Source organism: Ursus arctos, unplaced genomic scaffold, assembly GCF_023065955.2.
Source record: "Ursus arctos isolate Adak ecotype North America unplaced genomic scaffold, UrsArc2.0 scaffold_31, whole genome shotgun sequence".
NCBI classification, from domain to species: domain Eukaryota; kingdom Metazoa; phylum Chordata; class Mammalia; order Carnivora; family Ursidae; genus Ursus; species Ursus arctos.
The window spans coordinates 946890-974724 of NW_026622997.1; the positions used below are offsets into that span (position 1 = coordinate 946890).

Sequence of the window (27835 nt, forward strand, 5' to 3'; positions counted from 1 at the left end):
TAGGCAGTTTGGTTTTTGTCTGCTTGCTCTGTGCTGGGGGTGGGCGGGAGTTATTGCTTCTACCAGCCCAAGTGTCTGTGTTCATTCTCCTGTGGGTGCTAGACTGTACCAGGTCCATCAGAGTAATAGGACTGGTGACATAGGTGCTAGTTATATGGGAAGCCCAGAAAAGTTGGGATTCTGGACACATGAATCACTCTTTTCCTCTCCAGGGGAACGTGAGACCTAGGATTTTAGCTGCTGCCTCAGTTCTCCCCCAGATGGATAAACTGCCAGACGTGTCACAGCTCCAAGCATGGCAAGACAGAAACCATTTCTCTGAGGAGCCCCATTGGAGAAATTAGGGTTCCAAATGCACAAATCAACCTTTCCTCCCCTTTTGTGAAGCTGGGAGTTAGGAGGTGTTTTCCTGATGGTTTGGCACTAAGCCAGGGGCAGGGTCTCTGATGAGGGGATATTCTGAATCTCCCTACCACCTTCACTGAGTTTCCTGGGGTGCAGGACGATTGCTAGTTCTGATTTCTCAGAAAGGGAATTTGCCCAGGAATTATTGCTGAACAGTGCACTTGTGGTGGGAAGGAGGCTCCCGGGCTTCTTCCTCTGCGGTGCTGCTGATGCTAGTCTCCGTCCCCCGTAATGCTTTTTAGCAGAAGAACGTCTTTGATTATGTGCGGAATGCAGCTGTCATTCTCTGGCGTCTCCTTTCATCTGTAGGCTTTCTTTTCTTTTTATGACATTGGCACTTTTGGAAAGTACAGAGCAGTTATTTTGTAAAATATTCCATGATTTGGGTTAGTCTGCTATCTCCTCACAATTAATTCAGGCTGTGTATTTTGGGTGGGAATATAAGACAACTGATAGTGTGTCTTTTTCAGTTCATGTCAGTGGACATATGTCAGTTGTCCCGTTACTGGTGATGTTAATTTTGATCATTTGCTTATGATGATGTCTGCCAGGCTTCTCCGTAACTCCTTTATTATTATTATTAGTTTTATTATTATCATCGTTATTATTAATTATTATCGTCATTATTATTATTGCAGTTAGTAAGTTCCTTGAGAGGAGCTACTTTAAGACTATGTAAACATCCTGTTCTCCTTCGACTTTTACCTATTGAATTTATCACTCATTGATGATCCTTGTCTAAATGAATTATTAACGTAATGATTTCCAAGTGCCGATTTTCTAAATCCTTCATTCTTTCTACATTTATCATTTGAGTTCTTATTAGAAGAAGAGTAGTTCTTCTTCACTGACTTACTTGTATGGACTCATTCACAGGTGGGTTTTGTATCCAGTAAGTTATAACCCATTACTCTCAGTATTTATTTTGGTATCCCTTCATCTGAAGCACTGTTCAGAGTTCCCTGTAGGAAACAGGAAGCACTCGACATGTTTTAAGCGGGAAGGATTTAAAAACAGGAAACTGGGTTTAGTATGAAATAAGTGATTGAGAAACACACTTGAGCCCAGACCCTCAAGTGTGACTCCAGAAAATATCTATAGGACTGTGTTCGTGCTTTCCCCGACCTAGAAGGGATCTAATGTATAGAGCTAACGTACAAGGCAAGCTAGTAGTAACAGTGCGGAGACCCCAACAGGCCGCTCTCCCTGCAGTCTGGGGCAGCCAGGTTAGGGTTCGGAAACTGCTTTCTCTGTAACTCTGCCGTTACCTTCTCCTGGTTACAGAGGGAACTTGTAACACTGCGATGTGGGGGTTCATGGAGAGCATGAAATCAGCCGTAATACCTAGCTTGCTAAAATGTAACGCGGAGGCCGCTGGGGGCGAGGGACGGTTTCCGGGGAGGGCATAGGCCTTTGCAATGCCCAGGCCTGCAGGAGTTCCTGTCCCTGAAGCTTTCTTAGCCCAAACAGCCGCCCTGTGGTGCAAGAGAGGTAGGCATTGTCCCCTAGGCTATGTTTAGCGTAACTCATAGAACACGCAGATGAGCATATCGTATATTTCCCGTAAATCCGTTGTCACACATCCCATGCTTGAGAAACAATGATAAGGATTTGTGATTTTCCTGAAGGACCAATAAAGGCGGGAGCAAAGAAGAGCGAAGGGTCTTCATCTCTGAGCGTGGACCCCCTTGCCTTCCCCTCTCTTTTACATCAGAGTCTGGAATCATCTTGTATCCGTTGGGTCGACAGGGGGAATGCTGGCCGTTCCCAGCACTGCTGCAGAGAAAGCACACGTCCACAGTCTTGCTTGGCCCACAGGGAATTGCCAACATCAGCAGGATAATATCCTGTTTTGTAAATCTCAGGAAAGTGTGCCTTGTAATTGTTTTAATACCCATTGTATCAAGATCCTTAGGTAAAACAGGCTCTGGGAAATAGACGTCTAGCTTTCCAGGCCCTCCAGTAGAGAATGTCAGCAGGAAGAGTGGATGCTGGCTGCCAGTGCACACCCAAGGAGTGTAAACTCTTCTTTTATCCCTGGCGTGTGAAGAGAGTAACAGTAACATGTGTTATTTTTAGAAATTGCTTCCTGGGTAGCATTTAGAATTGCGTGAGTTTTCCTGGGCTGTCCCTCAGACGGAATGGCTGAAACAATGGTCTCACCATGGTTCTTTTTTTTTTTTTTTTTAAGATTTTATTTATTTATTTGACAGAGATAGAAACAGCTAGCGAGAGAGGGAACACAAGCAGGAGGAGTGGGAGAGGAAGAAGCAGGGTCACAGCAGAGGAGCCTGATGTGGGGCTCGATCCCACAACGCCGGGATCATGCCCTGAGCCAAAGGCAGACACTTAACCGCTGTGCCACCCAGGCGCCCCTCACCACGGTTCTTGAGGGTGGCAGTCTGCAGTCGGTCTTGGCTGGGTCGTCGCTAAAGGCTTGTCTGCTTGGCTCGTGGGTGGCCAGCTGGATGGCCAACGTCTTCCAGTGTCTGTGTGTCCTCTCTCCTTAGGGCGTCTGTGTGGTAATCTCTTCTTACAAGGACCCCAGTTATGCTGGATTAAGGCCCACCCTCATGAGCTAACTAACCTAATTTCATCTTTAAAGAGTCTGTCTCTAAGCACAGTCACACTCTGAGGTGCTGGAGGTTAGGACTTCAGCGTTTGAATTTTGGAGGGATACAGTTCAGTGCATAACAAGGATTAAGCACATGTGGGATTTTCTTCAAGTTTTTTTCATTTGTTCAATTACTCGGTATCTTACTAATTACTTACCCTTCCTCCCTTCCTTCCTTCCTCCCTCCCTCCCTCCCTCCCTCCCTCCCTCCCTCCCTTCTTTCCTCCCTTCGTTCCTTTCCTTCTTTCCTTCCTCAGAAACTTTCAATAGGGATTTGAGCTAAAATGTCCAATGATTCCAATAAAATATTATAAAACTGGAAAAGTAGATTTACATTTCAGTGCACAACTTAAAGCTTCAGTGACTGAAATGTCACTTGGAGTTTCTGTGATATTGTGGTTCGTAGTAAGGAATAGATATCTGATCCTCGTCCCTATTCCCGGCACAGAGTTCCTAAAACCCTTACAGAGTCTGGGGTTTGTTTGTTTGTTTGCTTGTTTTTTAAATCTTCTTTTCCTAAAGATTTATTTATTTTTTTTAGAGAGAGAGTGTGAGTACAGAGTCCCACACAGGGCTTGATCCCATGACCCTGAGATGGTGATGTCCTGAGCTGAAATCAAGAGTTGGATGCTTAACTGACTGACCCACCCAGGTGCCCCCCTTTATAAATTTTTAAGTGATTAAAGCACTAGGAGTGTCTTTGTTCTAATGAGGCATCTCTGGTGGCTCCTGGATGGGGCTTTGTCACCAGAAAGACTAAATTTAGATTAGAATCTTGGAATTTTCAGCACCCCTGCTTCCCACCGCCCATTCTCTAGACAGGACAGAGGGGCTGGAAATTGAGTTAATAATTGATCATACCTACATGAGGAAGCCTCCATAAAATCCCCAAAATACGGGGTTTGGGGGAGTTTCCAGGTTGGTGACCACATCCACTCAGAGAGGGTGACACACGCCCCAACTCTAGGGGGACAGATGCTCCCGTGCTCGGGATTCCCCCAGACCTTGCTCGCCCTGTGTATGTCTGCATCTGGCTGTTCATCTTTGTCCATTATCACATCCTTTAACTGGTAAATGTGTTTCCCTGAGTTCTGTGAGCCGTTCTAACAAATTATCGGGAGGTCACGAAAACCTGTGATTTGTAGTGAAGTCAGACAAGCTGTGGGTAACCTGGGGACCCACAGTATTTGTATCTGGCGTCTGAAGTAAGAGACAGTCTCGTGGGATCTAACACCATCTCCAGTTAGGGTCAGAACTGAGTTAAACTGTAGGACACCAGCTGGTGTCACAGAACTGCTTAATATGGGAAAACCCCACCCACACCTGGTATCAGAAGTGTTGTGAGTGCGGTCGTCGTGTGAGAGTACAGGAGAAACCCAGAACCGGACGAAGGTGTTCTTAGAGTTCCCGGTCGACAAGACAGTAAAACACTGTGACCGTGTAACTCACAGACTCAGAGAAAAAACATCTCTTCTCTGCACCTGAGGTTTGAGACATAATTGTCAATTCTTTGTCTTTTTCTTTCTTTCTTTCTTTCCGTCAGCCAGTCTGTCTTTAACTGGAACTATAAACTTGCCTGAGTGCTCTTGGCAGTGGAAGCAGAGTGTATTTTTTTTTTTTTAGCAGCATATTTGACTTTCCAACTAGATTGAAATCTGATTTACTTGTTTAAAGTTTAAATTGCTTGGAAATACCAAAGTGCTAAAAACCAAATATGTCCGGTTCAAGATGTGGCATTTCAAAAAAGTATGAGACAGCAAAAGGCTGGAGATGCCGGGGATTGAACCCGGGGCCTCATACATGCAAAGCATGTGCTCTACCACTGAGCTACATCCCCAGGGCCGTGGGGAGTGTGTGGTGAAAGAATACCATTCTTTAGGAATAGACGTCCACTTTCCCCTAAAATGTATTTTGTTATGCTCTGATGTGCAAGAACAGTAGGAATTTTACTGGTCTGAATGTTGGAGAAGGTGTGTCTAAATCAGCCTCACTACAGGCTTTAGCTTCATTTGAATCTGCCCAGGCTCAGCTCAGAACAGAGCAGGGGCAAAACTGGCTTGTATGCCAGCAACCGCCGTGAATGTGAGTCATTCAGATCAAGAGCCTCTTGGACAGGCCGGCATCAGAGAAACACAGAACCGCAGATGGCCACAGAGGACACTAGAAATGCTCCGATGTATATGGTAGGGAATCCAGGTGTAGCCGGAGCCACTCCAGCCAGGTAAAGCACTGCGGCAGACCCCTCTTGCAAGGTGCGTGAAATCTCCGGTTGCAGGCTTGGCGTTGTCCACAGTCTCAGCCTGGCCCTGGAAGGGAAAGCCCCCTCCGTGGATCGGGTGACTAACTTGTATCCTGTGGAGTAAAAGTTTAGAAACACGTTTTAGTGTCAGGCATTTGTTCTCCAAGTGTGGTCTTTGGACCACCCAGCATCGGCATCACCTGAGATCTTGCTAAAAATACAAATTCTTGGGCCCCACCACTGAGGATGAGTCAGGAACTCTGGGTGTGGGGGTCCAGCATGTGTGTTCTGATAAGACCCTGAGGGGACGCTAGTACTAACACTCAGGACACATTACTACGGCAGTAAGGCATTTCCAGCGTTCGAGGATCAAATAATTTAACACATTAGGCCTGAATTTTTCGAACTATTTAAGTGCATGAGGGAAATCTAATTTTTGAATTTAGTTTTTTAATATACTGTGAAAATAGCATATGAATATTTAAAATGTTAACTTTTTAGGTTTTTATTTAAGACAGCACAAAGGGGGGGGGGCAGCAGAGGGAGAAGCAGGCTCCCCGCTGAGCAAGGAGCCCCTTTGCAGGGCTCAATTCCTGGACCCCAGGATCAGGACCCGAGCTGAAGGCGGACGCTTAACCGACTGAGCCACCCAGGAGCCTCCTAAAATGTTAACTTTTACAACTTAATTGTGCACGAACGTAGAAAGAGCAGCGGATACTTCTCTTGATATTCGGAAGCCCTTGAACATGAGATATTCTGTCCATGAGCCACTCAAAGAGAAGAGGATAAAGATGGGTAAAACCAGACTCAGAACCGCGGAACGCGAAGTAAAGCGCGCCTGCAGATAGCGGTCCCGCGGCCGGACCCAGCTGGACAAGCCGGCCGGTGGGCGAGCGCCTGCGTCGCCGTCACGTCGGAGGGCCGAGGCGGGGACGGAAGAGCCCCGCCGGCCCGGACGCCCTCGGCCTTCAGGCGCCAGCAGCCGCGCAGGGGGCACGGGCCAAGGAAGTTCATGGGCAAAATTACAAACGTTCCTGGTTGGTGCGGAACAGTGCAGCCCCTGGCGCGCGTCACGAAGGGGTTGAGGGGAGCGAAGACGAGCCGTTGGACGGTGTGTCCGCGGGCTGAGCGGCGTCGGACGGCTTGTAGACCCCGCGGGGCTCGGACTCCGCGGGCTGATTCTCAAGGGTTTGGTAACGACCGTTGGGGGTCACGCAGGGGCCCCTTCCTTACCTCCACGCACCAGAGCGGCCGCCCCGCCGCTGAGAACTGCCGGGGCGCTACTCACGGGTCGGAGCGCAGCTGCCCGCGCGTCCCTTGGTGGCGTCGGGCCCGGGCCGCTCCCCGCGCCGCAGCCCCTGCGCGGGTGGACGCGGGCCGTTCTGGCGCCCGTCGCCCTCCTCACACGCGACGGCCGGCGTCCCAGGCTCCCTGTCCCGCACCGACGCAGATGCGTGAGCGGGGCGGTGCTGGGGGCCCTCCCGGGTCTGCGAAGGGGCAGGTACCCGCGAACCCGCTCACCAGCTTCGGGTCACCGCCAAGCGGATTTCCGCCGGAAAAACAAGGACGACGGCGACGACGACTCTCTCATCCTCAGCCTCACGCACCGGAACGCACCACCGGCAGGAGATTTTAGCTCGGGAGTAAGCGCAGCGATCTGGGTAGGAAAGGAGCGCGTTGTCACCGTCCCCACAAGGCATCCTTAGTCGTGCGGGCGGCATGTCAGAGACGAGCCTGTGCCCTGAGAGAGCAAACCAGGTGAGGACTCTCACCGGCAGGTGCAAGGGGAGGAGACACGCGGGCCAGTGGCCCGGGATCGAAGGAGCCTCACCCGGGAAGGCCCCGGGAGAACGTTTGGGGCCTCTGCGAACGCACGGCCCGGAGGCGGCCTCAGGCGCAGGGCTAGAGAGGGATCCTCCCCGGGCCGGATGGGGGTGAGGGGTCCTCAAGCACCAACCCAAACCTCGCTGCTTGGGAGCAACCCTCGCCACACTTACCAAGACGCTGCCCGATGCCTGAGCCCAGCGACCTCGAGCTCGCGACCCCGGGAGACCTCTGTGCGGACTGGCAGGCGACTTGCCCCAAGGACCAGGCGGGGAACAGGACTGAGGAGGGTGAGAATCAGGGTGGGAGGCGGTGGCTCCACTGGACGAAAGACTACACTCCAAGGCACGCTCCGCATCCGCAGGTGTTCTTCCCACCACGGGAGAAAAGCGACCCCACAGCCGGGGAGCGAAGGGTGTCCCAACTCGGGCGTCCTTCACCCCCTGGGTGTGATGCGTGTCCTACCCTGACCGGAAAGAGAGAGGAGGGAATTGGGACGAAGACGAATCAGCAGCCGTGGCCTGGCTGGAGCACTCAGCTTGCTCAGGAGTGCACACCGCACACCAGTCTCCCCATCTGCCTGGGAGCTTGCTGCAGTGGAGCGACTGCCATCTGGGCCACCACTGGACCGGGGCACGTTCACTCCAAGACACACATGACTTCACGGTAGAGGGACTGATGTCTTCATGGGTCACCGGGACCACTAGGTGACCAGTGCGTCCTTCGGCTGTCTCCTGGGGCTCCCCTCCAGCGGGACGGTCTCGTGCGTGGGAGAGGCGGCAGGTGGGTAGTGGGCCCGTGCACTCCGGCGGGGAGCTGGAGACACCAGGGGACACAGCACTTCCATCGACGTCACGTGGAGTGAAGGAGGGTGTTGGGAGGTTTGCACCTTGATCCAGGCGTGCTCGCCCTCGCTCACGTGGGGGGAGGCTTTCGGTAAGACGTCCGTCTTCGCCAACCCTCTCGAGCCTCTTGGAGGATAAAACCAGTGGCCTTATTGCTTATTTGTAGACATACTTATTTTTGTGTCTCCCTTACTCCGTTCCAAACATCTCTCCTTAGCACTGACCTTTTCTTCTCCTATTTTGTGTCTACTCTCCTAACCCCTTTCCGACACGGCAGTGCCAGGGGAGTTTTCGGAACGGGCAGGGCACTGTCGCTGCTCTGGGCATTTTCTGGGAGACTCTGGTGCTTGTGAGGCCCCGGGAACAGCCGGCCTGGAAACAGCAAGGCTCGTGCCAACCACAGAGGAGCGGCCTCCGCGGGAGGTAAACCCGGTGAGGCCAGGGGCTCCACCAGGGGGAAAGGGTGGGAGGGAAGGTGAGAAACTGAGGCAGAGCGAGGCACACGTTGGAACTGTGGCCTGGCTCCGAATGCTGGGAGCGACGCGGGAAGTCCTGGCAGCATCCCGCGCGAGCCTCGCCTGTGGCTGGGCCTCCCGCGAACCTGAACCCCGGAGCGAAGACCCCGCGAGCGCGGAGCAAGGACCATGCTTCGGTTGCTGAAGAGGGTGCAGATGTTGGCGAGCGGGACTGTGAGCGTCCGGAAAACACTCAGCCCTGGGCTCCCGAGCGCAGTGATCTTCGCACCCGGGAGGTCCAGCACTCCCACCCAGCAACTAGCTTCGGGAGCATAAACTCAGGACAACCATCGAATGCGTTTCAGACCCGCAACGCCTTCGACCTGGAGCCTGAGCAGATCCGTGCGGGGAACCTCTCTGGGCTGTAATCCGAAAAGCATCGCCCCCCACCCCCACCCCCGGAGGCCCCAAATGGTCCTCGCGCATCACCCTCGGCCTGTAGTCCCTTGGCCCAGTGCTGATCTCAGGACGCCTGCAGCCACCAGCTTCTGGTCAGGGGGCGATGCTTTCTGTCTGGGGCGCGTTGGCAGAGCACTCGTCAGACTGTCCTGAATTTACCCGTTTATGTGTTTCTCAGTCCTCCTGCCCCGACACCCTTCACTGCAAGATTCTCTGCAGTCACAGCTATGCTGAACGTCCTCACCGCTCTTTCCGGGGTGGCTGCCCGTGCCAGGCTCCGTGCTGCCGGCTTGGGGTAGGGTGAGAAGGAACAGCCAGCCACAGCTTCCGCCCTTCCAAAGTCACCGACTCGAGGATGAAGCGCCCTTAACCCAGTAGCATAGATCTGCGACTATAACCCGTGCTAGAGGACGTTAAAAGGAGGGACGGGGGTCTGTGGATGACACTGGTACGCATTTGGGAAGTCGACTATGTGCTTCTGTGAATGCGGGTTGAAAAAACCCGCGGAATCCTAGCCGCACACCTTACCAGTAAGCAGAACTACTGGCGGCCAACTGAGGGAAAAAAGAGTGCTCTCCCCGCGGGGACGTAGCTCAGTGGTAGAGCGCGTGCTTTGCATGCACGAGGCCCCGGGTTCGATCCCCGGCATCTCCACTCTCAGAAAACCGAACCAAGGGTTCCAGCTCATTTCTTATTTCACCCTCGTTGGGGCCCTTTAGTTATTAAAGTTACTGAGAGAAAGGAATTTTCCTTCAGCCAAAGTGCTTAGTGGACTCAGAATTAAATTGATTTGAGACAGATTAAGAGGGTGAACAAAGGGAGTTTCATGACCTGTGCACAGAGGCCTAATGATGAAATTGAGACCTATTTTGGACAAATAAATTTGTGAGGACTTGGCAGGATAAAGAAAACAGATGCTTGGGAACTTCAGTTAGAGATTTTAAGTGGAATTTGGGCTGAGGTAGATTTAGTAAGAAAAAAGTAATAAGGTTGGTTTATACAGCTGTCTCAATTTTAAATTTCCCATCTCTGGTGATAAGGATGTCTTTTACTTCTTAGCACAAGGAGGGTGCCTTGAATAGGGGAGATTTGTTTCCTGCTTTTAGGGGGACAGTCCTTGCACCTGCGTTTCCGGAGTAGTTCCATTCAAAATAATCACTATGCCATTGTGGTGCACTTTGGGACACCTCTGCACTCGGTCCTACAGTACTTAAAGAAATAAGCTATTGCGGACATTTAAAGTTAGGTGTAGTAAATTACCGGAAAATTTAAATATTGCCAAATTCCTCCACTTAATAAAATTATAAAGCTAATATATCAAAATCGTGTAAATACTTTAGAGCATGGAATACTACTCAGCCCTCAAAAAAATGAAATCTTGCCATTTTCAATGACATGGATGGAACTAGAGGGTATTATGAGAAGTGAAATAAGTCAATCAGAGAAAGACAATTATCAGATGATCTCACTCATATGGAATTTAAGAAACAAAACATAGGATCATAGGGGAAGAGAGGAAAAAAATGAAATAAGATGAAACCCGAGAGGGAGACAAACCACAAGAGACTCTTAATCATAGGAAACAGACTCAGGGCTGCTGGAGGGAGGTGGGTGGAGGGAAGGGGTAAGTGGGTGATGGGCACTGAGGAGGGCACGTGATGTAATGAGCACTGGGCATTATATAAGACTGATGGATCAATGACTGACTTCTACCTCTGAAACTAATAATACACAGTATGTTGATTAACTAAATTTAAATTTAAAAAAAAATTAATAGAATCATTAAAAAATACTTTACATCCTTTAATCTCATCACAGATAAACAAAATGATTATAAAACTTCCTCTGAAACAAGTCTCTGAATGGGGTTTATATGGAGGCAGACATCAGGTGACTAAAGGTGATGACTCGTGACCAGAAATAGAATTCTCTGCAGTGCCTCCGAAGATGAGCCTGCCCTCTCCCTTGCCTATTTGGATCATGCCCTCCCAACAGTTAGACTTCGAGCTTTATGTCAGAAATTGTCTAAGCAACTTACTTTAAATTTCTTTTAGGGGCACCTGGGTGGCTCAGTCAGTTGAGCATCTGCCTTAGGCTTGGGTCATGGTCCCAGGGTCTTGGGATGGAGCCCCACACTGGGCTCCTTGCGCAGCGGGGAGTCTGCTTCCCCCCACCCCCACTCCCTCTGTTTGTGCTTGCTCTCTCATTCTGTTGAATAAATCTTCAATATGTTTTCTTTTTATGCTCATCTTTTACCAACATGCTACGTTTTTTGACTGTCATACATACAGCCTATTGTAAGCCAGATTTTCAACTGCTTACTGAATAACACAGAGTCATGAACAAGGAACTCTGCAAATCAGGTCAAACCTTTTTTTTCTTTGACCAAAGACTGGAGAGAGAACAGACCCAGTTGAGAGGATCTAACAGGAGAGTTTACAGTGTGCATGGATGGGTTCCCGGTTCGATCCTTGTTACCTCTGTGTCTCCCCCACCAAGGGATAAGGCGCAGCGAAGTTCTGGCTGCTTCCTGTCTGTCTATTCATGGCTTATTTCATTCCCCTCATCTGCCCTGGCTAGTTCTCGCTCTCCAGCTTCCTTCCCACTTCTGGCACAGTTTGTCTCTAAGAAGCTATAGAAAGATGCCATTTTGGTGGCATTTTTGGTCAACGATCGGAAGACTCAGTAATACCTATCAGGGGGATGTGCTTAGGCTTGCAGTGAAGGATCCTCTTGGAGGACCCAAACTGAACAGGATCCCCAGCATTCCTTTTTCCAGTTGCCCCTTCAGAGGTCAAGGCATGACCTGAATTCTGTAAACAAAACAAGGCTTTGGCTTTGTCCCCTTGGCAACTCTGGAATAGAAGTACAGCCACTTACACACAGACTCACGTGCCTTTGTATTGATTACCGATGTGTCATTCCATGTGCTAGCTGGCTGCACAGGCTGGATGTGGGTACCAAGCAGCCTTCTGATCCCTGCAAGGGCCTCTGGGTATTTAATTTATCCTTTCGTATGAGTCTTCACAACATCTATTTACTCTAGGTCCTCATATCACATGATGAGAGTTTTCTCCCTTTCAGTTCTAGGAAAGAAATCTATTTTCAGTTACTCTTGCATAGTTTCTTTCGATAGACCACACCTGCTCTCGTGTAACAGCTGTTGACCTAGGGAATGTTACACGGAACGAGCGTGAAGCCACGTGGGCCCTCTGTGCTCATGGCTGTTCTTCTGTTCTGTGACATACAAACACTGAACATTTACAAGTAACTTACCTGGTCTGACGAAGAGGCGCAGGTGCCGAGACGCAGCCGCACGGCCTCCCACGCTAGGACCTGGGATGCCGGTCCACCAGCTCTCCTAGGAGGGCGGAATGATGCGTGGGCGCAGACCCCACTTGGTCACTACCTTGTAGTCGCACTCTGATCTTCGCTGCCGGGAAGCCTTCATTCTAACTTCCCTTCCTCCTGGTTTTCTTTGAAGCCAGCTTCTTGTAAATGATACGTAGCAGGTCAGCTCCGGTCGGATGGATTCCCAGGGACAGTAGAGCAGGGCTTCCTCCATCACAAGACCGGTTCTGAAGGAAAAGGGCATCTCAGGCAAGAGGGGCTGGATGCGTGGACTTGCTCTTCGGATTTGTGCCTCTCCGGCCGCCCTTCAGCAGGAGAGGAGTCGTTATTTCGACTTTATGGCTGATAACTTTGGTTCTGTTCTTTCATCATAATTACCCACATGACCCAGTTTTAATAACAACAGTCCAAGACCTCTTTCTTCCCTGTTCAGCACACAGTAAATTAGCTGCAGCCGTCCTCACCTCCATCATCACCATGATCTCGTTTTCCCAGCATGTCAGTGCCCGAGACTCAAGCACAGTCCGGGAGGTTAAAAGAAGTGATAGATAAATTATAATACATCAAAATGAAATATTTATTTTAATTGCATTCTTTAGTTATAAAGAAACTAAAGATTGTTAAGGATTTAGGATACCTTAGAAACAAAGGATACCTTAGCAAAAATTAGCACACTGATGACTGTGATGACTAACTTTTCCGACAACTTCACTGGGCCGTTGGTGCCCAGGTGTCCAGTGACACGTCGTCTCTGCGTATGTCTGTGGCTGTTCCAGAAGAGATTTTTTTAAACTTTTTTTTGTATTAAATGTTTTATTTATTTATTTGACAGAGACAGAGAGACAGCCAGTGAGAGAGGGACCACAAACAGGGGGAGTGGGAGAGGAAAAGCAGGCTCCCAGCAGAGGAGCGCGATGCCGGGCTCGATCCCAGAACTCAGGGATCAGGACCCTTAACACTGAGCCACCCAGGGGCCCCCCAAGAAGAGATTACCGTTTGAATTGGTAGACTGGGTAAAGCAGATAGCACTCCTGGTATGGGTGAACATCATCCAATCTGTTGAAGGCCAGAATAGAACAAAAAGGGAGAATGTTGGATTCACCTCCTCTCTGACTGTCGGAGCTGGGACATTATCTCCTGCCTTCGGGGCTCCTGGTCTCAGGTGTTCGGACTGGAAGCGGAATCTCTGTCATCAGCCTTTCATCCCTCAGGCCTTCAAACTACAACACACACGTATGAGAACCACCTAACACAATGACAGATTGGGAGAAGTTATTTGCAATAATTAAAACGTCATTAAAAAGTGAAATAATTTCTAGAACATTCAAAGGACAGCTGCAATTCAATAATAAACCTGTCACCTCTTGACATTACTCACATTTAGTGCCTGTATTGAGGTACACTTGATGTACAGAGAACGACACATCCTCAGTGTGTATGGTTTGAAGAACTTGGACATAAGCAAATACCCCTTGTACCATCACCACAAGCAAGGTCACAGCATATCCACTACCCAGAGTTTCCTTGTGTCCTTTGGTTTTGGGGTGTGTGTGTGTGAGAGAGACCTACCCTCTTAGACTCTGCAGTGCACGATACCTTATTGCTAACTGTAGGCAGATTTCTCATCCAGCATAACTGAAACTTTGTACTCACCGAGCGGCCTCTCTCTTTCCTCCCCTCCACACTTCCTGGCAACCCCTATCACATTCTCTGCTTCTATGAGTTTGGCTGTTGGAGATGCCTCGTACCAGTGGAATCATGTAGTAATTGTCCTTACGGCTGGCTTATTTCATTCAGCACAGTGTCTTCCAGGTCCATCCCTGTTGTCACAAACGGCAGGATTTCCTCTTTTTAAAGGCTGAATAATATTTTTGTATCATCTATCTGTCTGTCTGTCTATCTATCTATCTATCTATCTGCATGCTAGGGTTTCTTTATCCATTCATCTGTCAAGGATGCTTTTGTTGTTTTCATATCTTGACTGTTAGATGTCTTTTCAAAATCCTGCTTTCAATTCTTTTGGATATATGTATCTGTCCAGAAGTGGGATTCCTGGGTCATCCCGGAGTTTTAGTTTTACTTTTTTGAGGAGCACCGTACTGTTTTCCATAGCTGCTGCACCGTTTTACATTCTCAGACAGTACACAAGGGTCTGGTTTCTCTACATCCTTGCCAACACTTGTTACCTTTTTAAAATACTAGCCATCCTATCAGGGGTGATGTGATATCTCACTGTAGTTCTGATTTACATTATACGTATATCATCACATTGTACATTTTATTTTTTTTAAGATTTATTTATTTGAGAGACAGAGAGAGTGGGGGAAGGGCAGAGGGAGAAGGAGAGAATCTCAAGCAGACTCCCCACCGAGCAGGGACCCTGATCTCACAACCCTGAGATCATGACCTGAGTCGAAATCGAGAGTTGGCTCCTCAGGTGACTGAGCTACCTAGGTACCCTTGTATTAAACATATTACAGTGTTGTCAATTATGCCTAATTAAAAAACTATACACTGAAACGATTTTCAAGAAACAGAAGCCGTTCTTCGGGAAAAATGAAAGTTACATTAAAAATATATTTAAATATATAATCTAAATAACATAAATATTAAATGTAAACATTTTTAGCTTTCTGTTTTGAACATTTTATTTTAATTTTTTAAAAGTAACATACAGTGTATTATTTGTTTGGGGGTACAGGTCTGTAATTCATCACACTTATATAACACCCAGTGTTCATTACATCACATGCCCTCCCCAACGTCCATCACCCAGTTACCCCATCCCTCCACCCACCCCCTCCAGCAACCCTCAGTTTGTTTCCTGTGATTGAAAGTCTCTTATGGTTTGTCTCCCTCTCTGGTTTCATCTTGTTTCATTTTTTCCTCTCTTCCCCTATAGTCCTCTGCCTTGTTTCTCAAATTCCAGTGAGATCATGTTACTTGTCTTTCTCTGATTGACTTATTTTGCTTAGCGTAATACCCTCTAGTTCCAAGTATGTCCTTGCGAATGGCAAGATTTCATTTTTTTGATGTCTGTGTAATACTCCATCGTATATAGACAACACATCTTCTTTATCCATTCGTCTGTTGATGGACATCTGGGCTCTTCCATAGTTTGGCTACTGTGGACATTGCTGCTATAAAAATTGGGGTGCAGGTCCCCCTTCGGATCACTCCATTTGTATCCTTGGGGTAAATCCCTAGTAGTGTAATTGCTGGCTCATAGGGTAGCTCTATTTTAAATGGCTTGAGGAACCTCCATACTGTTTTCCAAAGTGGCTGCACCAGTTTGCATTCCCACCACAATGTAGGAGCGTTCCCCTTTCACTGCATCCTCTCCAACATCTGTCGTTACCTGACTTGTTAATTTTGGCCATTCTGACTGGTGTGAGATGGTATCTCCTTGTGGTTTTGATTTGTGTTTCCCTGATGCCAAGTGATGTGGAACATTTTTTCATGTGTCTTTTGACCGTTTGGATGTGTTCTTCAGAGAAATGTCTGTTCATGTCTTTTGCTCATTTCTTTGAGAAAAACAAAAATTAAATTAAAAATATATTTAAATAAATAATATAAAGTAAATAACATAAATATTACATGTAAACATTTTTAACTTCTGTTTTGGACATTTTATTTTATTTTTAAGATTATTATTATTTTTTTATATAATCTCTACCCCCGATGTGGGGGCTTGACCTCGTAATCCCAGGACCAGGAGTCACATTCTCCTCCAACTGAGCCAGCCAGGCTCCGCTGTTTCACAGAGTCTAAAATAGAGCTTATACTGTAATGAATTCAGCTTCATTCCATCACGGTTTCAGCGTTTAAACGTCACTTTGTTGTTCTTGTTCAATTTTTACCAACTTTAACTCTTTATTTTTGCTTCCCACTGGAAAACAAATCAAATTCCAAATGTTATATTAATTTTAACTATAAATATTTTCACATGTATAGCGAATTGTTACAAACTTTTAAAAACACTACCATAACAATATCAGATCCAGCAAAATTAAAGAAACTTCTTAATCTGATGCTCAGTCTATGTTCAGTTGTTTCGTTTTCCAGTTACTTTGTTTGAATCCAGGTCCAAACATGCATTTAATCTCCTTGTATGTCATTTAATCTGTATTAGTTCTACCTCCTTTTCCCCCCTGATGCCGTTTACTTTCTGAGGGTCAGTTTACCCGGGAGAATTTTTCACGTTCTGGGTCTGGCGGATTTCATGTGTTATTACACATATTCTTGTATTCCCAATTCTTAACTGTAAGCAGATGTCTCCATCCGCGTGACTGGGTAAAGCATTAATTTTTCAGCTCAAGTGTTTCGTTGGTGGGGTTGGGTATGTTCTAGTTCACTGTATCCAGACGTGCATCACGTGTAGTTCTCTCTCACTTTTAGTGCCATGGAATTAATCGTTGGTTTTAGGTGATGTCAGCCTATTCTGCCCATTCTAGAATTCCCCGTCCCATTTCTCCTCGTGGTTGTAGCTGCCATTGATGATTGTGACCTGTATGCATTATATTTGCTGTAAAATGTGGACCCTAATTTTCATCATTCCACTGCCATTTATCAGCTGTGAGTCTATGGAGAAAATCTTTCCCTTATCAACTATATGTTTATCTTAAAAAACATTCCAGGGGCACCTGGGTGGCTCAGTCAGTTAGGCATCTCCCTTCAGCTTGGGTTGTGATTGCGGGGTCCTGGGATCCAGCACCCCACCAGGCTCCCTGCTCAGGGGGAGTCTGCTTCTCCTTCTCCCTCTGCCCCTCCCCCCTCTTATGCTGTCTCTCCCTCTCAAACAAATCCATAAAATCTTTTTTAAAACATTCCATATTATTCAGTGCACCTGGGTGGCTCAGTTGGCTAGGCGTCTGCCTTCAACTCGGGTCATGATCTCAGGATCCTGGGATCAAGTCCCTCATGGGGCTCCCTGCTCAGTGGGGAGCGTGCTTCTCCCTGTCCAGCTCCCTCTGCTTGTGCTCTCTCTCCCTCTCTCTGTCAAATAAATAAATAAATCTTAAAAACAAAACAAAACAAAACAAAAAACATTCCCTATTGTTCATATAGGATAAATACTTGGTTCTTTTCCCTCATTGGTGAGCTTTCAAAATAATGAGATGCTCTCCAAAAACCTCCAAAGGTTGGATATAGAAAGACTATTGTGTGTGAGTCTGTGTTGGTTTTACAGCTAGATGCTCTAAATTCTCTTATTTGTAGTGGCTTTTCCACTTTGAAAGGTAATTTCCAGATGTATAATCCTGCCAAGATATATAGAGATAGCTTTCTCACTTGCTATCCAATACTTAATCCTCTGTTTTTTCCTATCTGAGTGTCTTGAATAGTCCCCCCATCACAGAGGCCCCCGCCCGGGTGGCTCATTCGGTTAAGGGTTGGACTCTTGGTTTCGGTTCAGATCAGGATCTCAGGGGCATGATCTCAGGGTCCTGAGATTGAGTCAGGCGTGGAGCCCCACATGTGGCTCGGCTCTGGGTGTGGAGCCTGCTTAAGAGTCACTCTCTCCCTCTGCCCCTCTCCCCACCTCTCTCTTTCTCTCGCTAAAAAAAAAAAAGAAAGAAAGAGAGAGACAGAAAAGAAAAAAGAAATACCTCTATCACAGCATTAAATAGTAGTGAAGGTAATAGACATCCTTATCTTGTCATAAAAAAATTTAATAAATGTTTGACACAAAATGCCTTAAAGAGACTTAAATAGGGAGTGCAGATCATAAACATCTCCTAACAATATATATTACACAGAATGATTTTCCAGAATAAAAAATAATCCCTAGAAGTTAATAAGTTTGCAAGTGAGGGCTCGCTCTCTCACAGTATGTATTCAGCTGATATTTCAGACTAGCGACTCAGCTTTGATTCTGACTTGGCTCGGATATGCATCCCTCAGTTACCTGTGGGATGCTTGTTGGTTTGGGGCAGTGGAAGGGGTCCTCCAGTCATGTCTGAAATGAGCCTGACACGGCATTTATTGTGATTGAAGTTCCACTTTGACTGCAGAGACTTTTAGATGCTTGCTGTCTGGCGCAGTGTCCGCAGAGGCAGGATTCCGGACCCCCAGCCTCTGTCACTCACAGTCTGGGCACCACGTGCTACGGCAGATGGTCCTTCGGCGTCCCTCATGTGCGTAAAGCGCCACAGTGACAGCGGGGGCCCTGGGTCCATGTCTGGTGACTCAGAAAGGGGCAAAGGAGTTCGCAGGTTCAGAAGGAAAAAATCATCAGCTCGTTCTCTGTTCCACCTCCAGGGTGTTCTCGGCCCCAAGAACCTGCCAAAATTCAGAAGAAAGTGGTGAAACCGAGCGTCTGCTGCTTGCTGCCCGTGGGACCCAGGACCTGTGCACACGCATCCACAGACATCGGGGGTCACTGCGGCATCCACGCAGGTAGAAAACGGAAGCAGAGGAGGCGGCGGGTGTCGCGGGAACCCGAGCGACTGTGATTGCGTCACGAGCACATCCTCCCAAAACTGGTGGAGGTGCCGGGGATTGAACCCGGGACCTCGTACATGCTAAGCACGCGCTCTACCACTGAGCTACACCCCCAGCTGCGGCTGCGTGCCTTTGGATTCCTTTCGTGATTTATAATCATCATTTCTTCCCTCTGAGATGAGTGGATTGCGGAGGAAATGTCCTCGCGCGCGAACCCGGCTGCGCGGTGGCTTCAGAAGGAGCGACCAGCGAACCCAAAAAGCCAGCCTGAGGTTTCAGGAGGGGGCGGCGGAGACGGGTGTGGTCGGGCTCGTGGCCGCTCGGTTTCCCGCTTTCCGCGGGGCAGCCCCCCCCCCCCGGGAGGCCGCAGCAGGTGGCGGCGCGGGGGATGGGCGGGGGGCCCGAGGGGAGCCGGGGGTGCGCGCCCCCCGCGCCCCGACCCGACACCCTCGCAGCATCTCCGCTTCCGGAGCCGAAGGAACGCTCGGTGCCCGCGGGTTCACGACCCGGACAAGCTGGGCACCCGCGCCGGGGCGACAGGTGTCGCGTCCGCAACCCCCGGCGGCCCCTGCTGTGCGGGCTGGTGGGGGATGGGTGGGAATGTTGCTTCGGTGACAGGTGAGCACCTTGACAGCCCTGCGTCTGCTTCCCCTCGACCAGCCGTGGGGACCCCGCACCCCGGGAGCCGCGAAGACTTGCTGCTTCCTCGGAGGATTTAGGGGAAATGTTGGCCCGGTGCGGCCCGGATTCCCAGCCGTCGGTTCTCTGGGGCCCCCAGGGCGGTCTCCCTTACTCTGCGGCTGAAACGATTTCAAACCTATTAGAAAGTTGAGAAGGATAAAAATAGTACAAAAACACCCCGATGCCTTTTACCCAGATTTAGCTATTGTTAATATTTTGCTCCATTTGCTTTCACGTTTGCTTCCTCTTCCTCTCGTTTGAGAGTAGGTTGCAGGCCATCCTGTTCAGTCGTCCTCACGTACTTCGCTGCAGAACCGGGTCCTGTTAGGGACCCCGGGGAACCCAGCACCGACCCGGAGCCTGTTTCCTCTGCGCTCAGTTGCCAGTGGACCGGCTGGCCCGGTTTCCCCTCTGGTGCAGCGTCTACTCTGGGGTTAGGCATTGCGTCGAGTTGGCCTGTCTCTCTAGTTTTTAATCTGAAACTTTTCCACAGACTTTTTTTTTTTTTTTTGTCTTTTATGACATTCAACATGCCATTTGAAGCATGTCTTTTCTTCTTCTTCTCTTTTAAATAGAACGTTTTTCACTTTGGGTCTGACTGTAGTTTTCTCATGATTAGTTTCAGGTCGCGCATTTCCCACCGAGTACTGCATAGCTGGTGTTGTGTTAGGATGGTGTCTGGAGGGTGAGTGACAGCACCATGCCCAAATACTCCCGTGTTTAGCGGGAGAACTCCCACGTTCATAGTATTTAGAATGAAAAGAGCAGAGACGAGAAAAGAAGGGGGATAAGGACCAGATTTAAGGCTTGAAATTAGACGCTGTGTCTGCTTACAGAAAGCATCTTTGTAAACTTTCCCCCGAAGATTTGAGGGAGAATTTCGCTGGGAGAGACACCCAGGGCCCAAAAATACATGGTGATAAGCTAGATCAGGGCCCTCAGAGACATTCCGGTCTCAGTCCCGAGCCTGTGACTGTTGCCTCAGTCAGCAAGAGAGTGCAGACGTGGTGGGGGTAAGGGTTCTGAGCTGGGAAAGTCATCCTGGGTTATCTGGATGGGCCCCGAATGTCACCACTCCTGTCCTTACATGAGGGAAAGCAAAGGAGAAGAAGGCAGTGTGTTCCTGGAGGGTAGATGCTGCCCTGAGGCTTCGATCGCACAGGAAGAAACCAGGAGCTCAGAAATGAAAACCCCGCAGCTCTAAAAACTGGAAAATGAAAAAAAAACCAGATTCTCCCCTGCAGCCCCTGGAAGGAGTGCGGGCCCCACCAACACGTGTAGGACGGTAGGAGAGTAGATGTCTGCTGCTGTAAGCCACGGAGTTGGTGGTGCTTTGTTAGGCAGCCCTGTGAGACTCGAGGGCACTATATTTTGCAAGAGGACCTCATTTTGGAGAGCACTGAATACGTTCGATCGTCTGGATGAACCAGTTTACTTATCCATTCACCTGCTGAAGGACTCTGCTTCCAAGTTCTGGCAATCATGAATAAACCTGCTATCAACTTCCACGTGCGTGTTTTGGTGGGAGCTCAAGTTTTAAACTCATATGGGTAAGTACCAAGGGGTGCGATTGCTGGATCATATGGGAAGACTATGTTTAGTCTTTTAAGAAACTGACACGCTGTCTCCCGAAGTGCCTGTAACATTGTGCATTCCCGCCAGCAAGGAGAAAGAGTTCCTGTTGCTTCACGTCCTCGCCAGCATCTGGCATGGTCAGTGTTTTGGACTTCGGCCATTCTAATAGCTGTGTAGTGGCATCTTGCTGTAATTTGCAGTTCCCTCATGATGTGTTCCTTCTTTTTAATGTTTTACTTGCCAGCTGTACATCTTCAGTGTCCAGATTGTTCAGGTGTCCAGATATTTTGCCTATTTTTTAATTGGGTTATTCGTTCTCCTGTTTGTGAGTTTTAAGAGTTCTTTGTATATTTTGTATACCAATCCTTTATCAGATACGTGTTTTTCAAATATTTTCTCCCAGTCTGCCTTGTCTTCTCATTTTCTTGATACTGCCTTTTGCGCAGCGTAAGTTTTTAAATTTTAATGAAGTACCATTTATTATTTCTTCCAAAGATCATGCTTTTTGTGTTGTGTCTAAGAACTCTGTCAAACCCAACATCACCTAGATTTTCTCCTGTGTTACCCATTAGAAGTTTTATAATTATAAAGTAGCTTCCTTGCAAGCAGACCTTGTTAGGAGAACTCAGAGGTCTGGGTAAGAGCTCTTGCTTGCAAAGGAAACTCTCTGTGTACTTTGCTTTTTGATGCTTGGTGGTTCTTTTATTAAAAAGTTGAATTTTTAAAATTCATTCACTCATTCAGTCACTGAAGAGTAGCTATGGTGTGCTTACTACATTTCAAAGTGGCTACTTTTCCCTTGTCCTAGCCAGAAGCAAGAGGGTATTTTTCTGTATCTGCAAAGTGAGAGCCTGGTCGCAGAGCTCCTGGTGTTAAGATGTAGGAAAGCGTGGGGGCTCCCCCAGGATAGAGCCCCTTGCAGTTTCCAACTCTCAAGCTACCCTACACTGAGCTCCCAGCAATTCACTAATGATGGCTTAAGATTTCCTATCCTGATACTGATTTCAGCTGCAACTTCTGTTCCTGGACTTCCGCTCCTGAAAATCGTGACTATCTATCTGTCTCTCCAGCTTTGGGGCAGGTCTTTGCCCTGTGACTCAATTCTCTGGTGGGTCTAACAAGATTTGTTTTCAGCTTTTTCCTTATTATAAGGATGGGAGTGACAACTTCCAAGGTCTTTACGTGTGGGATTGAAAACCAAAAGTCTTATTTCCACTTTTTATTTACATAATTAATACATGCTTGGGAATAAAGTAAAAAGTAAAACCTTACACAAATGATACGGGAAGTGCAAGAGCCCCATAACAGCAGCCCTTGAGATACCAACTTTTGACAGTTGGTATCTATTCTTGCAGATTATTTTAAATTTTGTTTAAATTCAATTAATTAACGTATAGTGTTTTAGTAGTTTCAGAGATAGAGATCAGTGGTTCATCAGTTGCATATAACACCCAGTGCTCATCACATCACGTGCCCTCCTTAAGGCCCATCACCCACTTACCCCCATCCCCCCCCCACCTCCCCTCCAGCAACCCTGTTTGTTTCCTATGATTAAGAGTCTCTTTTGGTTTGTCTCCCTCTCTGATTGCATCTTGTTTTATTTTTCCTTCCCTTCCCCTATGATCCTCTGTTTTGTTTCTTAAATTCCACATATGAGTAAGATCATATGGTAATTGTCTTTCTCTGCTTGACTTATTTCACTCAGCATAATACTCTCCAGTTTCATCCACACTGATGTAAATAGTAAGATTTCATTCTTTCTAATGGCCGAGTAATATTCCATTGTCTATATAGACCACATCTTCTTTATCCATTCATCTGCCGATAGACAACTGGGCTCTTTCCATAGTTTGGCTATTGTGGACATCGCTGCTACGAACATTGGGGTGCAGGTGCCCCTTCGGATCACTACATTTGTGTCTTTGGGGTAAATACCTAGTAGTGCAATAGCTCTATTTTTAGCTTCTTGAGGAACCTCTATACTGTTTTCCAGTGTGGCTGCACCAGTTTGCATTCCCACCAACAGTGTAAGAGGGTTCCCCTTTCTCCACAGCCTCTCCAACATTTGTTTCCTGTCTTGTTAATTTTAGCCATTCTGACAGGTGTGAGGTGGTATCTCAATGTAGTTTTGATTTGTGTTTCCCTGATACCGAGTGATGTGGAGCATTTGTTCATGTGTCTGTTGGCCATTTGTATGTCTTCTTTGGAGAAGTGTCTTTTCATGTCTTCTGCCCATTTCTTGACTGGATCAGTCAAGCTCTTTGGGTGTTGAGTTTGATGAGTTCTTTATAGATGTTGGATACCAGCCCTCTATCTGATATGCAGATATTTTTGATGTCAGTGCCCATTATGATTTTTCAAAAGTTGCAAAAGGCCAAGGGCAATTTCCACTTGTTTTAGTCTTACAGCACATCAAAATAAATACAAAAGGAAGATTCTAAAAATTGGGAGATACTTGAAATAATCATACTTACAGATGAACTCTGTTAACACCAAATAAGTATACAATACTTGTATGTATAATGTACTTTGGAGGTATCAAGAAAAGTCTAAATTTGAGCCTTCATGAAATTGAGGCTGAGGCTAAATGGCCCTCACTGATACTACTATCCATCGGTAGGTAATCGATCTACCTTCATATGCATTTAAAATAATAATAATAACAAAACTATACATACTATACTTGAACTTGCATCCCTCCCACCTCCACTTGATAGTTGGGTTTTAGGAAGGGAATAAGGATGTAAGTTTAACACAATTTAATAGGTGTTATAAAATTATCTGTGAATGTGTTTGTGCCAATGTACATTCTCACCGCAGTATTTCAAAACATGCTTTCCAACATCTGGCCCACATTTGTTATTATTAATTTTATAAATATTTGTCAATCTGATGGAAGGGAGAATATATTACTATTTTAATTAGCATATCTGTAAATACACATGAAGTGGAGCTTCTTTTGGGACATTTATTGTCTGACTTTTTCCCTACTTCTGTGGACTGCCTGCACTGCACGTGGTCATGGTTCATTTTTTTCTGCCAGTTCTCTTTTCTTAGGGATAATAATGAGAATGCAAAGCTTTGTCAGGCAGTGGTGATTCCCAGTGCCAGGCTTGTTAAAGCACTTCGCATATTCATTCAATCCTCACAGCCGTCCTGCAGTGTTACTTATGAGCCCAACAAACTGAAGTTTAAAAATAGTCCTCTGTGTACCTTGCTTTTTGGTGTTTAGTAGTTCTTTTACTAAAATACAGATTGGTTTCATTCATTCACTCAAGAACAGCTATTGTGTGCCTACTACTTGCCCCCAGCGTGCTCGGTCTAACGTGATGAATAATGAAATATGATCTCTGCCCTCTGGGGAGCACTGGAGGGAAAACAGTCCAAAAGTCTTTGTTAATCTAACGGAAATTTCCGACTCAAAATTTGTATTGAGAAATAGTTTTGAAGTCACTGGTATAAATTAGGTTTCCTTGGAACTGTGAAGAGGGACACACAAGAAGTGAACATAAATGATTTGAACAACAAAAACTCAAGGCTTAAGGAAAATCATAAAAACAGGTAATATGGTTGTTTGACTCACTAAATGAATGAATCCTCAGTCCTCTAACGCATGGATTGTAGGTGAGTTTCCCTTGATGGGTGGTGTATGCTGGAGGTGAGTTTATGAAATTCAGTAAAGAAACTTGACGGAGAGAAGAGGGTCTCCCGCGCCAAAGCTAAGAACAGAAGGAGAGGTTTCATAGGAAGGGAAAAGCACCCTGGCAAATAAGAATCTCTTGTCTTACCATTTCTCTCCAAAATCCTGCACTAAATACAGAAAAGCATAGAAGCCTAGTGAGTGAAAGGGGTTTCTTGACGCTGGGTTTACCTAAGTTGTCGAGTTCGGCTTCTTCCTGGGAAGAAACATCACGGAGGTGGGGAGGGGGCTGGAGGTGGAGCTGGCGAGATGGCCTGCGCTAAGCCGCCGGTGAACGTGATGGAGCCCCCGCCCCGGGCATGCTGGACCCCGAATCCCGGGTCTCCCCACCCGGGCGTCCCCAGGGCGGACGCGGCCACGCTGTCAGCGGTGCTAAGATCCCAGGTCACTCCCGCGCCAGCGTGGTCTCCTCCGGGCGTGTGCGTTATCTTCTGCTCCAGCCAAGTTCTCCCGGGTCGCTGTAAGGGGCAAGCCCCAGAGAAGCGAACAGGAGAGACCTGCAGGCGCGGCCCAGCAGTCTCACGTGTTTCGGGGGCAAATCCTGGAGGGTCCAGCCTTACCCGGGAGCGGCGGTCACATCGGAGTCCCGGGCGCTGCTGCGCGCGGGCGGGGCGGCCAACAGGTGCACGCGCAGGATACCCTCCGCCTGCTGGGTGTATTGCCCATCTAGGGTGTGATGTCGTGAGGGGACCCGGACACACCTGACTGGGGGTACAGTCGTGAGCATCGAGGCCACGTTGGATCAGGGGAAATGCAGTTTCATGGATCACCGCAGAACCGACTGCGGGGTGAAGAGTCTGACCGCGCGAGGGCTGCACCCGACGAGGTGGCCGAGTGGTTAAGGCGATGGACTGCTAATCCATTGTGCTCTGCACGCGTGGGTTCGAATCCCACCCTCGTCGAGAGGTTTCCCGCGAACTCCTGGCTGGATGGCTCTGGGAGAACCGCCTGGATTCACTCCTGGTTCCCCCTGACCAGTTTAGATTGTGGGCAGCCACTACTGTTGCTAATTTCCCCGAGAAGGCTCTTGGGTCTCAGAGCCCGGTCTTCCTCAGCAGCACAAGAACCACCAGAGTTATCACCAGGGGTGGTTTGACCAACCTTCACTCTCATCCGAGATGCCTCCCCCCCTCCACGGACTCTCCAGGAGTTTTGAAGAAGCAGTTGAGCGAGAAAGACATTGCTGAGCTTAAAGTTATCCACAGAGGTAAATAAGTTGTATTGTATATATTGTATTTTGCACGGTATTTTCAGCCAGATTTTAACTGTACTGCAATTTTCAACATGTTTGCTAATTTAAAGTGTCCCCTCGCCCCCGAGATGTAATTTTGAATGTGTTCATCTGTAAAACTGTAACATACGTTTTTAGAAATGAATTTGCTGCTTCCTAGGATATATGCATTTGAAATATTGGACACAGTGCCAAATTGCCCACCAAAGGAATTTTATCAGTCTACACTCCCAACCAATAATGATTGAAGTCCTTGCTCCCCTCACCCTCCCCAGTAGGATATGTTGTCAACTTTGGGCTCTCCGTTTGTTTAGTAGGTGAGAGTGATATTACAGTACGATTTAACTTCCATCTCCCTTGTTACAATAGAACACCTCTGAACATTTATTGAAAATAGAATTGTTTTTGTTTTAAATCATCTGAATTTTGTTTTTGCTTTTTTGGGGGGTGCTGAGAGCAGTATTTGAAATATGATTTCTGGGCTGCTTTAAGTGCTTGTTGTGAATGAAGAATTCTGGGCCTCACTCTTGATCTGTTAAATTATGATCTCGAGGAGTGTGCTTTTGAATCTGTGATTTAATAAAGCATTCAGATGTTTCTTCTGTTGACCTTAAAGACTTGTATCATCTGGCTTAGGTACCTGCCTGTTACATCTAACCACCCAGGATTCTCTTTATTTCTATAAATGTTCAGCCCAGGAAAGCTGCTCCTGTCTTCAATCTTCCCAGCCACATCTCTCCTATTTGGTACAGACTTTAAAACTGTTTTCATATCCTCAGATAATTGGCTACCATTAATTCATTCACTCTCCTCTGGACACACCTTCTCTACATAGCTGATTGCATCCTCAAATCCTGAGTTAGGTCTCTTCTCTGGAAAAGACATTTTCCCAGGGTGTGTCTGTGAGTTCTTTGAGGGAACTATCAAAGAAAATTGCACCAGATGGAGTTAAACAGTTAAAAAGTTAAGACTATTGCAATAGAAGACAGATTGAACTCAACTTGGAATACAACTGGGGCAGCCAGCGGCTTACAGCCAATGGGCAGGGTAAGGGAGTCACTGGATGGAAAATTGCTAAAAAAACAAGAACAAAAACACAAAAAACTTGATTAAATATTTAGTGGAGTAGAAGGAACTTGATTTGATATCAAGGGTAGGGGTTTCCCACCTAAACTGGACTCAATAGGATTCTTTATGAAACTGGGCTTGACAGGCCAAGGATGGAGCCTTGTTCAGAAGAACCTCACTTGTTTGGTCAAGGAGGGAGTCCTTGTTAACACCCACAGAGATTCCCTCAGCTTCCTAAAGGCATAGGAGAGCCACGGAACATGTGAGGAACCAGCAGAAGTACGCACGTGCCCTCCCAGCCTCTGTCGTGTGTCTGGCTGGTTCTGTCTCCCTGTGGCACCTGCTCCGTGGCCTTCTCCCCAGTCCTGGGTCACTTGGGCGCAGACACCCCTCCACCCAGGCCTTTTCCATTACCTTAATTTAGAGGATTGGAATAAAGTCTGAATTCGTGGATTTGAGCTAAAGTGGGTCCTTGATGCTGGATATGATCATAATGATTACATCATTAAAATATCTTTCTGTATTTAAGAAGCATTTCTTCCTTCTGTTCGTGTCACTTCATAAAGTTGGAAGGCTGGGGTCCATATGTGGTGTTGAGTTTGTTTTGGTGAGGATGTCAGTGCTGCACGGCTGAGAGAACCACAGGCTGGAGGTGGTGCTGGTTGGACGAAGGACTGCAAGTATAGAATTCTGAGACGGGAAGGCCATCAGGCCATTTCAGAAGAGAGAAGACACTTTGGGGGAGGCCTCATCACACTAGCATCAGCCAGGTGGAAAGAAGGCAGGGCCGCACCTGCTGGCGACAGCCCAAGCAGAACAGGTTCTTTCCCTTGGCAGCTGGCATTATCACAGACCATGTAAGTGCAGGTGCCATCAAGCATCCCCGGTGGGAACCAAAAGAATCTGTTTTCATAAACTTAGTGGCCTTAATTTGTTACATAAGTTCT

At 47.4% G+C, this 27835-nt stretch overlaps 1 long non-coding RNA gene and 4 other non-coding genes across 6 annotated transcripts in view; 3 read left to right on the plus strand and 2 right to left on the minus strand.

The window, feature by feature from the left end:
• The window catches only part of LOC123000493 (uncharacterized), a 73813-nt gene extending 47396 nt beyond the window's left edge, over positions 1-26417 (plus strand). For both annotated transcript variants that reach the window (XR_008956634.1, XR_006408493.3), the window contains exon 3: positions 18451-26417. This is a non-coding gene — a long non-coding RNA (uncharacterized LOC123000493). The remainder of the gene's footprint in view (positions 1-18450) is intronic.
• TRNAA-UGC (transfer RNA alanine (anticodon UGC)) lies at positions 4785-4856 on the minus strand. Its single transcript has one exon. It is a non-coding gene; the product is annotated as a tRNA-Ala (tRNA).
• TRNAA-UGC (transfer RNA alanine (anticodon UGC)) lies at positions 9424-9495 on the plus strand. Its single transcript has one exon. It is a non-coding gene; the product is annotated as a tRNA-Ala (tRNA).
• Positions 18676-18747, minus strand: TRNAA-AGC (transfer RNA alanine (anticodon AGC)). The gene has a single exon. It is a non-coding gene; the product is annotated as a tRNA-Ala (tRNA).
• On the plus strand, positions 25410-25491 carry TRNAS-GCU (transfer RNA serine (anticodon GCU)). The gene has a single exon. It is a non-coding gene; the product is annotated as a tRNA-Ser (tRNA).
• Positions 26418-27835: the final 1418 nt, after the last annotated feature.